General features: G+C 38.3%; 1 long non-coding RNA gene across 1 annotated transcript in view; it reads right to left on the reverse strand.

Moving 5' to 3' along the window:
- Positions 1 to 2,144: 2,144 nt before the first annotated feature.
- The window catches only part of LOC140497187 (uncharacterized), a 45,920-nt gene continuing 35,870 nt past the window's right edge, over positions 2,145 to 12,194 (reverse strand). The window contains exon 2 of the long non-coding RNA XR_011964563.1: positions 2,145 to 2,230. This is a non-coding gene — a long non-coding RNA (uncharacterized lncRNA). The remainder of the gene's footprint in view (positions 2,231 to 12,194) is intronic.

Here is a 12,194-nt window from a genome sequence, read left to right on the forward strand (position 1 = left end):
ACCAGTTCTTAAACTTTGGCACTCTGCAGATACCCTGGCATGATCCCAGTCTGGCATTTCAGTTTATGCTTGCTCTTTGTGAGACATGAGGGGTATCTGAGTTGAAAAGAAGAAAACTAGATAAGGAAAGGCAACACTACCATGCAGCTATTGGCAGCTATTTGTTATGCGTGCAAATTCCCCCTGCCACTTAGACACCATCAAAATGCTCTTTTGATGGAGTTTTGGCATGGTGATAGGGGATCTGGACCCTGGGTGTTTGTGACAGAGTGTGTTGGGAGTGGAGTATGGAGGATTGGAGGATAGAGCACAAAAGGGAATCAGCATTATGACTGAGTTTATTCAGGAAGTAGACCAAGTCAGAGGCTGATTGATAGAGCAGAAGGTGTGCTGGATTTAGGTGTCAGGGGATCTGGATTCAAATCCTAGCTCTGCCTTTTACTAGTTGTGTGACCTAAGGCAAGTCAATTTACCCTCTCTGTGCCTTAATGTCCCTCTCTATAAAATGAGAGGAATTAAACTAGATGGCTTCCCTTGTAGCTCTAAAACTATAGTCCTATGATTATGATTCAATGGAGAGAGTATATTCAGGTATGGATCCAGGCCAGTTTATATATAGGTTTAGGTATAGACTATATACATACATATATACATATATACACATGTGCATGTGTGTATGTGTATGTATATATGTAGCTATATAGAGAGAAAGATATGTAGATAGACAGAGAGATAGATAGATAGATAGACAGATAGAGAGATAGAAAGAAAAAAGAGAGAGAGACTTCTCAACAAAGGGAAAGAGATTAATAAGACCAGAATGTTCTATGAGTGAGGTATAACATTATCACCAGCTCTGCAACAGAGCATTGGATGCAGTTGCCCATTCAGAATCACTTATAAGAGATCAGAAAGTGATACATAGGCCAGCCCATAACACTTCTGATTGGGGCTCAAATAAGATCAAGATATAATTGGGAAATATTTAGCAAAATAAATAAAAATACAATGGAATATAGATAATGTTAATATGTGGTTTTCTAACTCACTTTATGGTCCATGGGGATCCTTATGTGTCTTAATGAACCCATCTCCATTTGTGTTTGACACCACTTCTGGGGGAAACTTGAAAAAACAGCTCTAGAGACTCCCTTCTCCTCATTTATAACCCTGTGGAATTGACTTACAGGGCAGAGTACTCTGACTCAATGCTTTGAGAGAAGTGGAAGCTGCCATGGTAGATTGTGGTTGGGCAGATGTGTCTGGAGCCCACATGACTGGGACCACATGGCATGGGCAGGTACTTTCAGAAAAGCAGAATGAACTGAAAAAAATAAAAAGGAAAAGGAACAAGAATGACTCTAGGCCGAAAAAAAATGTGGGACTGAGAAAGAACAGTGAAAGGAGGAAATTAAGGCCAAGAAAAGAGGGACAATATCTGGCCAAAAGTCAGTAGAAATACCAGGAAAAAGGGAAAACTGAGGCTCAGAGGAAACCATTTGAGCAACTGTAGAAGGAAGAGAAAGAACTGAGAGAGAAGATCCCACTACAGGATCTAAAGAAACTCCCTGTCAATTCACAGAATACGTAAAATGCTAATATTTTTCAACTGTTATGAGGCTTTCACAAAAGAAGCCCCCCTCCCCAACCTTGGGACCATCTGTAGTTTAGTTCCACATTCCATCACCATCCTTCCCTATGGAAGGGGGAGGAAAAGGGAAGAGCGAAGTTAAGGGAGAATAGTGCTAAGTTCAGGGGACACCTAAACTGAAAAGCAGACCCTTGTGTAGAGAAAATCTGTGGATACAGCAATTAGTTATGCCCACATGTTATTTATGTAGCATCAAAATATTCATGGCCTAATATAATGAAAACACATATACCCACTAAATTGTTGCCAAGTCCTGAGTAGCTGCAGTAACCAGTCCTGAGAAACAAATAATGAAATGCAGTGGGGAACTGGCCAGCAGGAGCCCAGTCATTCCAGTGTGTGCCATCTGTTCTGTCTTGTGTCAACCCACATGGACGTTTAGGGAGCCTGCTTCTGGACACTCATAAATGAGGCCTTTTCCTTTACAGAAACATATCTCCCTCCAAAGAAGCAGAAGCCCATGGGGACTGACTATACATTGTCATGCTATCAATTTCTTAATTATTTTTTTTATTAGAAAGGAGGGTTTTATTCTATGATTAGGGGAGGTAGGTGATGAAAGTTTATATGCAGAGTTGGCTGTGAGGAAAGAACAAAAGACATTAATAAAACATTAACATTTTACAATAAACATCAATGCCTGGTCTCACTTCTTATCCTTCTTGACTTCTCTCCTGCAACCTATGCAACTGACCACTTCTTCCTTCTGAATATTCTCTTTTCCCTGGGTTTTCTCCTGATTTTCATTCTTGATGTCCATGGGCTTAGCATGCCAACTCAACACATCCAAATTATCTTCCCTTCTAATCTTATCTCTTCTTCATATTATTAGAATATAATTGTTTACATTCTCATTATCTTCCCCCTGACCCAATCCTATCTGTCTGCCATACTATTAGAATGCAATTCATTTCAAATAGTGATCATTTCATTCTTTGTATTTACCTCCCCAGAACCTAGCACAGTGCCTGCCACATAGTAGGTACTTAATAAATATTTGCTGACATTGATTAAACTGCGTCACTTCTTTAAATATAGAAAATTTATTTTTCCCCAACTACACGTTAAAAAAATTATTTAATATTTGATTTTTTAAGTTTGAGTTCCAGATTCTCTCCCTCCCCTCCTTCCTTCCTGAGACTGTAAGCAATCAATTATAGATTATACATGAGTAATCACAGCAAATATTTCCATATTGAAGATGGCAAAATAGAAGGAGAGACCTGGTAGAGCTCTCCCCCACAAACTCAAAAAACTCATAAAAAATGATTCTAAACAAATTCAAGAGCAGCAGAAACCACAAAAGGACAGACTGAAGCAAATTTCTAGCCCAAGACACTCTGGAAGATTGACAGGAAGGGTCATTCACACCAGGCTTGGAAGGAAGCAGAGTTTGGCATGGGCCATGCCATGTTGACAGAGCTGGAGCAGGTCTTAGGGGACTGAATCACTGGCTGCTGTGGTTTCCAGACTTCTCAACCCACAAATTCCAAAGACAGCTTCAAAGGTCAGTGGGAAGGATCTCTCACGTGACTGAGACAGAGGCATGGTCTGGCCTCTCAGTCTCAGCTCCTGTCACAGCCCCAGAGCAGCAGCAGCCACTGCTGAAGCAGAGCTATTTCTGGAGCCCTACACTTAACAAAGAGCTCAAAAGTCAAGTAATTGTTTGAGAAAATAAGAAAACACAGAAAAAAGAAACAGATTATAGATTCTTAGTTTCTTGGTAAAGAGGTATTTTCTTATGTCATTGGTGACAAAGAAGATCAAAACATACAACCAGAAGAAGACAACAAAGCCAAAGTTCCTGCATTCAAGGCCTCTAAGAAAAATATGAATTGGTCTCAGGCCATGGAAGAGCTCAAAAAGGATTTTGAAAATCAAGTAGGAGAAGTAGAGGGAAAATTGGGAAGAGAAATGAGAGTGATACAAGAAAATCATGAAAAACAAGTCAACAGCTTGCTAAAACAAACCAAAAATAGTGAAGAAAATAACAGCTTTAAAATTAGACTAACCCCAAATGACAAAAGAGGTCCAAAAAGGCAATGAGGAGAAGAATGCCCTAAAAGGCAGAATTGGCCAAATGGAAAAGGAGGTTCAAAAGCTCACTGAAAAAAAAAATAGCTCTTTAAAAATTAGAATGGAGTAGATGAAAGCTAATGACTTGATGAGAAACCAAGAAATTACAAAACAAAACCAAAAGAATGAAAAAATAGAAATCAATGTAAAATATCTCATTGGGAAAACAACTGATCTAGAAAATAGATCAAGGAGACATATTTTAAAATTATTGGTCTACCTGAAAACCATGAGAAAAAAAGAGCCTAGACATCATCCTCCAATAAATTATCAAGGAAAACTGCCCTGATATTCTAGAAGCAGAGGGTGAAATCAAAACGGAAAGGATTCACCGATTACCTCCTGAAAGAGATCCCAAAAGGAAAACTTCTAGGACAAGGAGAAAATATTCAAGCAACCAGAAAGAAGCAATTCAAGTATTGTGGAAACACATCAGGATAACAAAAGATTTAGCAGCTTCTTCACTAAGGTATCAAAGGGCTTGAAATAAGATATTCCAGAGGTCAAAGAAGATAGGATTAAAACCAAGAATCACCTACCAGAAAAATTGAGCATCATACTTCCAGGGGAAAAAATGGAACTTCAATGAAATATGAACTTCCTGGAAAGAGGACTTCCAAGCATTCTTGTTGAAAAGACCAGAGCTGAATAGAAAATTTGACTTTCCAATACAAGAATCAAGAGAAACATGAAAAGGCAAACAGGAAAGAAAAGCCATAAGGGACTTATTAAAGTTGAACTGTTTACATTCCTACATGAAAAGATGATATTTGTAACTCATGAGACTTTTCTCAGTATTAGGATTAGTTGGAGGGAATGTGTGTGTGTGTGTGTGTGTGTGTGTGTGTGTGAGAGAGAGAGAGAGAGAGAGAGAGACAGAGAGAGAGACAGAGAGACAGAGACAGAGACAGAGACAGAGAGACAGAGAGAGAGTGAGCACAGGGTACCCTGAATATGAAGAGATGATATCTAAAAAAGAAAATTAAGGGTTGAGAGGAATGTACTAGGAGAAAGAGAAAAGAAGAGGTAGAATGTAGTAAATCATCTCACATAAAAGAGATAAGAAAGAGCTTTTACAACGGAGGGGAAGAACTGGAAGGTAAAAAGGAATAAGTGAGTCTTTCTTTCATCAGATTTGGCTTCAGCAGGGAATAACATACACACTCAATTGGGTATGGAAGTTTATCTTACCCTACAGGAAAGCAGGGAGGAAGGGGATAATAGAAGGGATGGCAGATTGAGGGAAAGGGTAATTGGAAGCAAGCACTTTGGTAGAAGGACAGGTCAAAGGACAGAACAGAATAAATGGAGGGTGGAACAGGATAGAGGGAAATATAGTCTTTCACAACATGACTGTTATGGAAGTGTTTTGCATGACTACACATGTAAAACAACATCGAATTGCTTGCCTTCTCAATGAGGGTGGGTGGGGAGGGGGGAAGGGATGGAATGTTGAAACTCAAAGCTTTAAAAATGAATGTTAAAAATTGCTTTTTACATGCAACTAGGAAAGAAGATATATAGGCAATGAGGTATAGAAATCTATCTTGCCCTACAGGAAGAAAAGAAGGGGAGGGGATGGGAGGAGAGGGTGATAGAAGAGAGGGCAGATTGGAGGAAAGGGTAATTAGAAAACATACTGTTCTAGGAGAAGGAGGGGAGAGATGGGGAGAAAATTTGAAATTCAAAATTTTGTGGAAGTGAATGTTGAAAACTGAAAATAAATAAATTTTTTTTAAAAAATTTCCATATTAGTCATTTTGTACAAGAAGCCTCAAATTAAAAAAAAAAGAATGGAAGAAAGTGAAAACAGCATGTTTATCTGTATTCAGACAATATCAGTTCTTTCTCTGGAAGTAGATAGAATGCTTCATTCTTAGTCCTTTGGGATTGTCTTGGATCATTGTATTGATGAAAAGAGCTAAGTCATTCACAGTTCTTCATTATACAATATTGCTGTTGCTGTGCTCAAAATTCTTCTGGTTGTGCTCACTTCACTTTGCATCAGTTCAGATAAATCTTTCCAGGTTTTTCTGAAAGCATCCCTCTTGTCATTTCTTATAGCACATTTCATCACAATCATATATCAAAGCTTGTTTAGTCCTTCACCAATTGATAGGCATCCTCTCGACTTCCAACTCTTAGCCACCACAAAATGAGTTGCTATAAGTATTTTTGTACAAATAGGGCCTTTTTCTTTTTTATGCCTTTGGAGGAACACTCTCAAGGTCTTTCTCAAGAACTTTGGATTTGACTGTGCAACATGGGAGACACTGGCACAGGACTACTCAGCGTGGTGTGCCCACATCAGAAAGGGTGCTGTGCTCTATGAGCAAAGCAGAATTGAGGCAGCACAAAGTAACCATAGGATGTGCAGATTTGGAGTATCCACCCCCAATATTCATACAAACTATCTGTGCCCAGTCTGTGACAGAGCATTCCGAGTTCATATTGGTCTGATCAGCCAAAGTTGGACACACTGAAATTTCACTTTAACATGGTGATGCTACTTTGGTCCTCTTCCAGAACAAAGGACAACAACCAAACCATGCCTTTGGGATATATACTGAGAACTGCCTTACTTCTCATGAAGGCAATCCTTTCCAGTCACCCAGATGCACAATCATTCTTGACTTTTATTTCTATTCTACCTCAGTTTCATCCATATCCAACTTCCAAATCTAGTTGAATCTTTCTCCACAACATGTCTCCCATACATCCCCTCTATCCTTATTCAGTCCATCATCACTTCTTGCTTAAACTATCATACTGGCCTTCTAATTGAGTCCCCTGCTTCCAGACTTTCCCCTCCAATTTATACTCCACATACAACTGCCAATATTATCTTCCTATAACATAAATCTGACCTCATCATTCCCCAGTTTAATTACCTTCTTCAGGTTCCTACTGCCTAAAATACAGCTTAAAATACAAACTACTTAGCTTACCTTTCCAACCCTATTTTACATTACTCCCCTCCCATACATACCTACATATACACACACATTCATGTAAACATACATACATGTCAAATATACATATATGCACATACATGTATGCAAATTTGCATATAACACATACACCTATCCATAAACATATATACATACATACATGACACACATTCATTAATATATACATGTATATAATACACACATGTACACATGCACATAATGCGAAACATGCACTGCAAATACATGCACATCCATATGCAAATATGCATGCACATACATATGCCTACAAATGCACATACACACAAACATACATATATGTACTTATACCCATGCATACATACACATAATCATAATCATACACTCTACATTCCAGACAAACTACCCTACTTTTCCTTCTTGAACTTGACATTCTACCTCTCATCCCTGTGCCTTTGCAAAAATTGTTTCCCATGCCTGTAATGAACTTCCTCCTCTTTACCTCTACCTCTTAGACCCACTAGCCTTCTCCAAGATTCTGTTCATGTGCCATCCCCGACAGGAATCTTTTCTTGGCCATAGTAATAGTTGGTTCTCTTTCTTGTCTCTGTGTCTGCCTTTCTTTCTGTCTCTGTCTTTCTGTTTTACCATGTCTCTTTCTCCTCAAATTATATGTATATACAGATATATTTTTCTACATAAATAGTTTCTACTTATGTAGGTATATGTAGACATATCAATATACACATATAATTTGAGGATAAAGAAATATGTATATGCATATATAGAGAGATATGCTCTGCCTTCAAGAAGCTTACATCCTACTAGGTGGGGAGATGCAACACATAAAGAAACATATATGTGTGTATGTGTGTATACATATGCATGCAAGGACAAATACATATGTATATATAAAGACAAATATATGTATGTATACACATGTATATACAAATATAAATATATGTATGGATATATACAAATATGTGTGTACATACATATATACAAATATATGAGTATACATATATATACATACACAAATATGTGTATATATATAGTTATATAAATATATGTATGTATAATTGTCTCTATACTTACATGTCTCTTCATTTGTTACATCTCACACACACACACCCAGTAGGATGTGTCTAAGTTTAAGGTCCTTGAAGTCAGGAACTACTTTTCATTTGACTTTGTGCTCCTAGTCTCTAACACAGTGTAGATGATTCACAAATGCTTTTTTAAAATGACAATGCACTCCTTTGATGCAGATGATCATTTTGGTAGGGTGACAAGAAATCCATCCTCTGGGTGTTTGTATTGGAATATAAAAGGCAAAGTACACAGGGCACAACTACCCAAGAATCCATGTGGCCTGAGAAACTATGTTGATGAAAAGGATAGTTTGTGAATCAAAAGGTAGGATAGTACTGGGTTAGACTAAGTGACCTCTAAGGTCCCTTCTGGGACAGCTAGGTGGCACAGTGGATAAAGCATTGGATTTGGAATCAGGAAGACTCATCTTTATAAGTTCAAATCCAACCTCAGACATTTACTAGCTGTATGACCCTGGACAAGTCATTGAACCCTGTCTCCCTCAGTTTCTTTATTTGTCAAATGAACTAAATGAGGAAATGACAAACTACTCCAGTATCTTTGCCAAGAAAACCCCAAATGTGGTTTTGAAGAGTCTGACACAACTGAAAAATGACTTAACAACAAGATCCCTTCCAACTCTAAATCTACGAACCTATGGTCCTATGTCCCATCATCATCCACAAAGGACTAAAAAACAACACCTTGTGATCCTCTATCCTACCCCCCTCATACCTCACCCCCATAAGTAGGAAGATCCATTTGGTAGAAAGAGAGCGGAGACTATCTGACTTTTTTATTTTTTTCCCCAAGGCTTACTTAGCATAGTATAAGAGATTAATAAATACCTTTTCATTCATTCATTCAGCTCCATTCACCGGCTTCAAAACCTCATATAGAAAATGAAGGGGAAGAGGGGCAAAACTAGATGGCCTCTAAAATCCCTTCCACCTCCAAATCTATGTATCTATGGGCCTATGAAATAATTTCCCATCATCCTATACAAAAGACCAGAAAACAATGACTTCTTATCCTCCACTCCACCTTCTTACCCACACCCCTCCAGTAGGGATTGTTTTCAAAAAAAAAATTTTTTTGATGAAAAGATAGACAATTCATCTTAGCAATTCCCAAGCCATGCTACCTGCATTCTGACCATTCTCCTCATCATTCTTGTCCTCCTACCACTGGAACCTTGGATTCAGCCCCCTGAAACTATCCTGGGTTTTAATGAGTGAGGTTTTTGCCTTATATGGTCCAGAACTAAACCTAATTCTCATTTCTGGGACATCTCTCTCCACTATCTAAGTCCCCTTCCCAACTCCATTAGAATGTAAACTTGTCAAGGAAAGAAATAGATTGTTTCTTATCACAGTGCTTGACTATCCTTTAAGTTAAATATGAGCAGAGCCTTCCCAGGTTTTAACTAAACATTTCCCTATGAAAAAACTTTGAGCTGAGAACTTAGAAGACAAAACTAAAAACTTAAGAAATGGTCCTTTATCACTTAAACAATATTTTTTGCAACTGTTAGAAACATCTTATGCCTCCCACAGTCATCTGTTAATGATCTGATCATCATATTTTAAGCAAAAGTTATCTCAGTGTTTAATTTTTTTTATTTTTCAATCACTTGTTTCTGTGATGCCATAAGGTGCTGCTTTTGTTAGCTTTCTTATATCTGTCATCATCATCATCATCATCTGCTGAAACTTCTGCCTAGAACAATAATCTTCTCTCCCTCTTTTGTGTAGTGGGATAGGGAAGGGTCTTTTGAAGTGTTAGGGTTGAGTTGGGGAGAGGACTTTGCTTTATCTTTTTCTCTTAAACTGTTACTCCCTAAAGTCATTTATAGATTGAAATGAAAACTTTTCGTAGGATAAAGTCTGTTATATGTGTAATTCTATCCAATGAACTGTTCTAAAGGCTTCTGTCATTGTGGACTTTTGGCAGCTTTGGCTGTAACACTGCTTCAGACAGGAGCCTTAAAATGACCAAATTCAGCATTTCAGCTTTGATAACTTCCTTCTCTTCTTCTCCTCCTTGCTAGTTGATTTCAGTGGCACTCTGCACACCCCTGCGTGAAAGATCCATTCCCTCCCCTGACAACAGATCTCACCTCCCTAAGCAATTACCAGCTTCGAGATGTGGTACCAGGAAATAATGTATGATTCATAAGAGGCACTTGGCCTGGGAATGAAAGCCAAAAGGGAATATCATGTGGCCTGCAGAAAGCACTTTGGTTCAGGGAACATCCTTTCATTGATAACACATCTGCACTGCCTGGAAATGAGTTAAAGAAAATCATCTGTGCTACTATTTTTAAATAGCTTTTGAATGTAAAAAGGTACCCAAAGAAGATGGTGGAGAATACTGAGCTGGAAAAGCATCAAGTACTGCATTTTTTTTTCACCTCTGTCCTTGAGACAAAATACTATGTGGTCCTCAAACATTCCAAGGACTCTGAAAATAATGGATTGAAGGATCATGTTTTTTTTTCTGAAGTTAGTACTACGGAAGGCTCCTGGCTCCAACTTTGTTGGATCCAAGGCTAAAAGGAAGCAACACTGGTACCTCTGATAGATCCCCTCAGTAGCAATGTTTTCTTTACCTCTGCCTAACAAATGACCTTTTGTACACTCAGGTACACTTAGTAACTAAAGCATCTCTCCCTTTTGAGACTTAAATTTTAACAAGGATGGGTTGCCACTAGATCTCTGATCTGGCACCTTTATCTTTTATTTCTAGTTCTGAATTTTTACTTCAACATCAGAGGAAAGCCTGGGTACACTTTGGGGAAAAGAGCCTCTCACTTTTTCTCATAGGCTTGTCTTCCCCCAGTCAGGAAAAAATCTAAGCATGTTAGCATTTGAAATACCCTAAAGGATGGCCATTGGCTCACTTTTTTCAGAAGTTAGACTTGTATGCCCTCATTCAGGTAGCACCTGGGAATATCAACATATGTTTTTTTCCCAGACATTTTAAGGACTTCGAAAATGGTAGCCTAGAGAATTATATTTTTATCTGAGATTAGTGTTGTAGAAGACTCCTAACGCTAACAATGTTAGATTCAATATCAAAAGTTAAATAATCCCTCCTGAAGCATTGCTACCTCTGATAGATGTTCTGAACAGGAATGGGAAAAAATAGGCAAGCATTTATTAAACACCTACTGTGTTCCAGGTATTACGCTAAATGTTTTACAAATATTATCTCATTTATTCACAACCATGTGAGGTAAGTGCTATTGTTAGCCTTATTTTACAGTTGAAGAAACTGAGGAAGACAGTGGTTAAGTGATGTGCCCAGGGTCATATAGCTAGTAAATGTTTGAGGCCTGATTTAAACTCAGATATTCCCAACTCTAGGCCCAGACCTCCATCTACTGTGCCATCTATCTACCTTTACCTCACCTAAAAGAAGTGACCATTGATCCCCCAAATGTAAGCATTCAGGTTCAGAAGGCATCAAACAGGATGGGGCTTATTTAGTCCAGTAAAAGATAATGAAAGAGCTCAAACATGATCCCATTAAACCCTCCCCCCCAAAAAAACCTCTCTATTCTTTTGCAGTGAAACTCCAACTTCCTGCAGACACGTACAGCATCCTCTAGACTTAGAGTACTACTCTGAGTAGGGCACCCATAAGAAAAAATAATTCAAGTTCCCTAGGGAGTATAGGAAACATACTTCCACGAAATTACTACAGTTTGTGTGACTTACAGTATTGCCCTGAATAGGACCCCAAAGAGAGATAGTGCCTAGATTTGCTCCACTTTCTCATGCCTCATGACTCTTCTCTAGGCAATACTCCATTATTCTGCTATCACTGATCTCATCCATACCAATCTTGCTTCCCCATTGGAAACTGCACTCCATTACTACTATAATCCACCATCAAAACTGATGTACCGCTCTTCCCCCAAGTTGCTTACTATTCTGGCCCCTGATTATCCACTCTTATATTTTTTTTTCTCATTACTACAGCTAGACAAGGAAGGAATTACACTGGCATTTGTATTACAGCTCTTCCAGAGTTAAATAGCCAGGACCAGGATAGCTCTAGGCTATTCAAAACTTTCAGTTCTTTCAGGCAGGTCTGTGGTCAGAATACCTCTTGATCATTTATAATTTCTGCTCCTGCTTTTCAGTTGCATAATCTTGCTTTCAATCAATCAACCAACAAGGATTTATTAAGTCTCTACTACGTGCCAAGCATGCAGTATACAAAAGACAAGAATAAAATTCTCTCACTTCAAGGGTCTTACATTCTATTAGGAGAAGAAATATGTACATACTTAGATATGTAGAAAATATATACTAAAATAAATACAAGGTCATTTGGAGAGGGAAACAAGAATAGGAAGAGCTTTGTGTAGAAGGTGGCATTTGAGCTGAATCTTGAAGGAAACCAGAGATTCTAAAAGGTAGGGGAATGGAAAGAGTGAA

This window comes from Notamacropus eugenii, chromosome 3 (assembly GCF_028372415.1).
Source record: "Notamacropus eugenii isolate mMacEug1 chromosome 3, mMacEug1.pri_v2, whole genome shotgun sequence".
In the NCBI taxonomy this organism is placed as follows: domain Eukaryota; kingdom Metazoa; phylum Chordata; class Mammalia; order Diprotodontia; family Macropodidae; genus Notamacropus; species Notamacropus eugenii.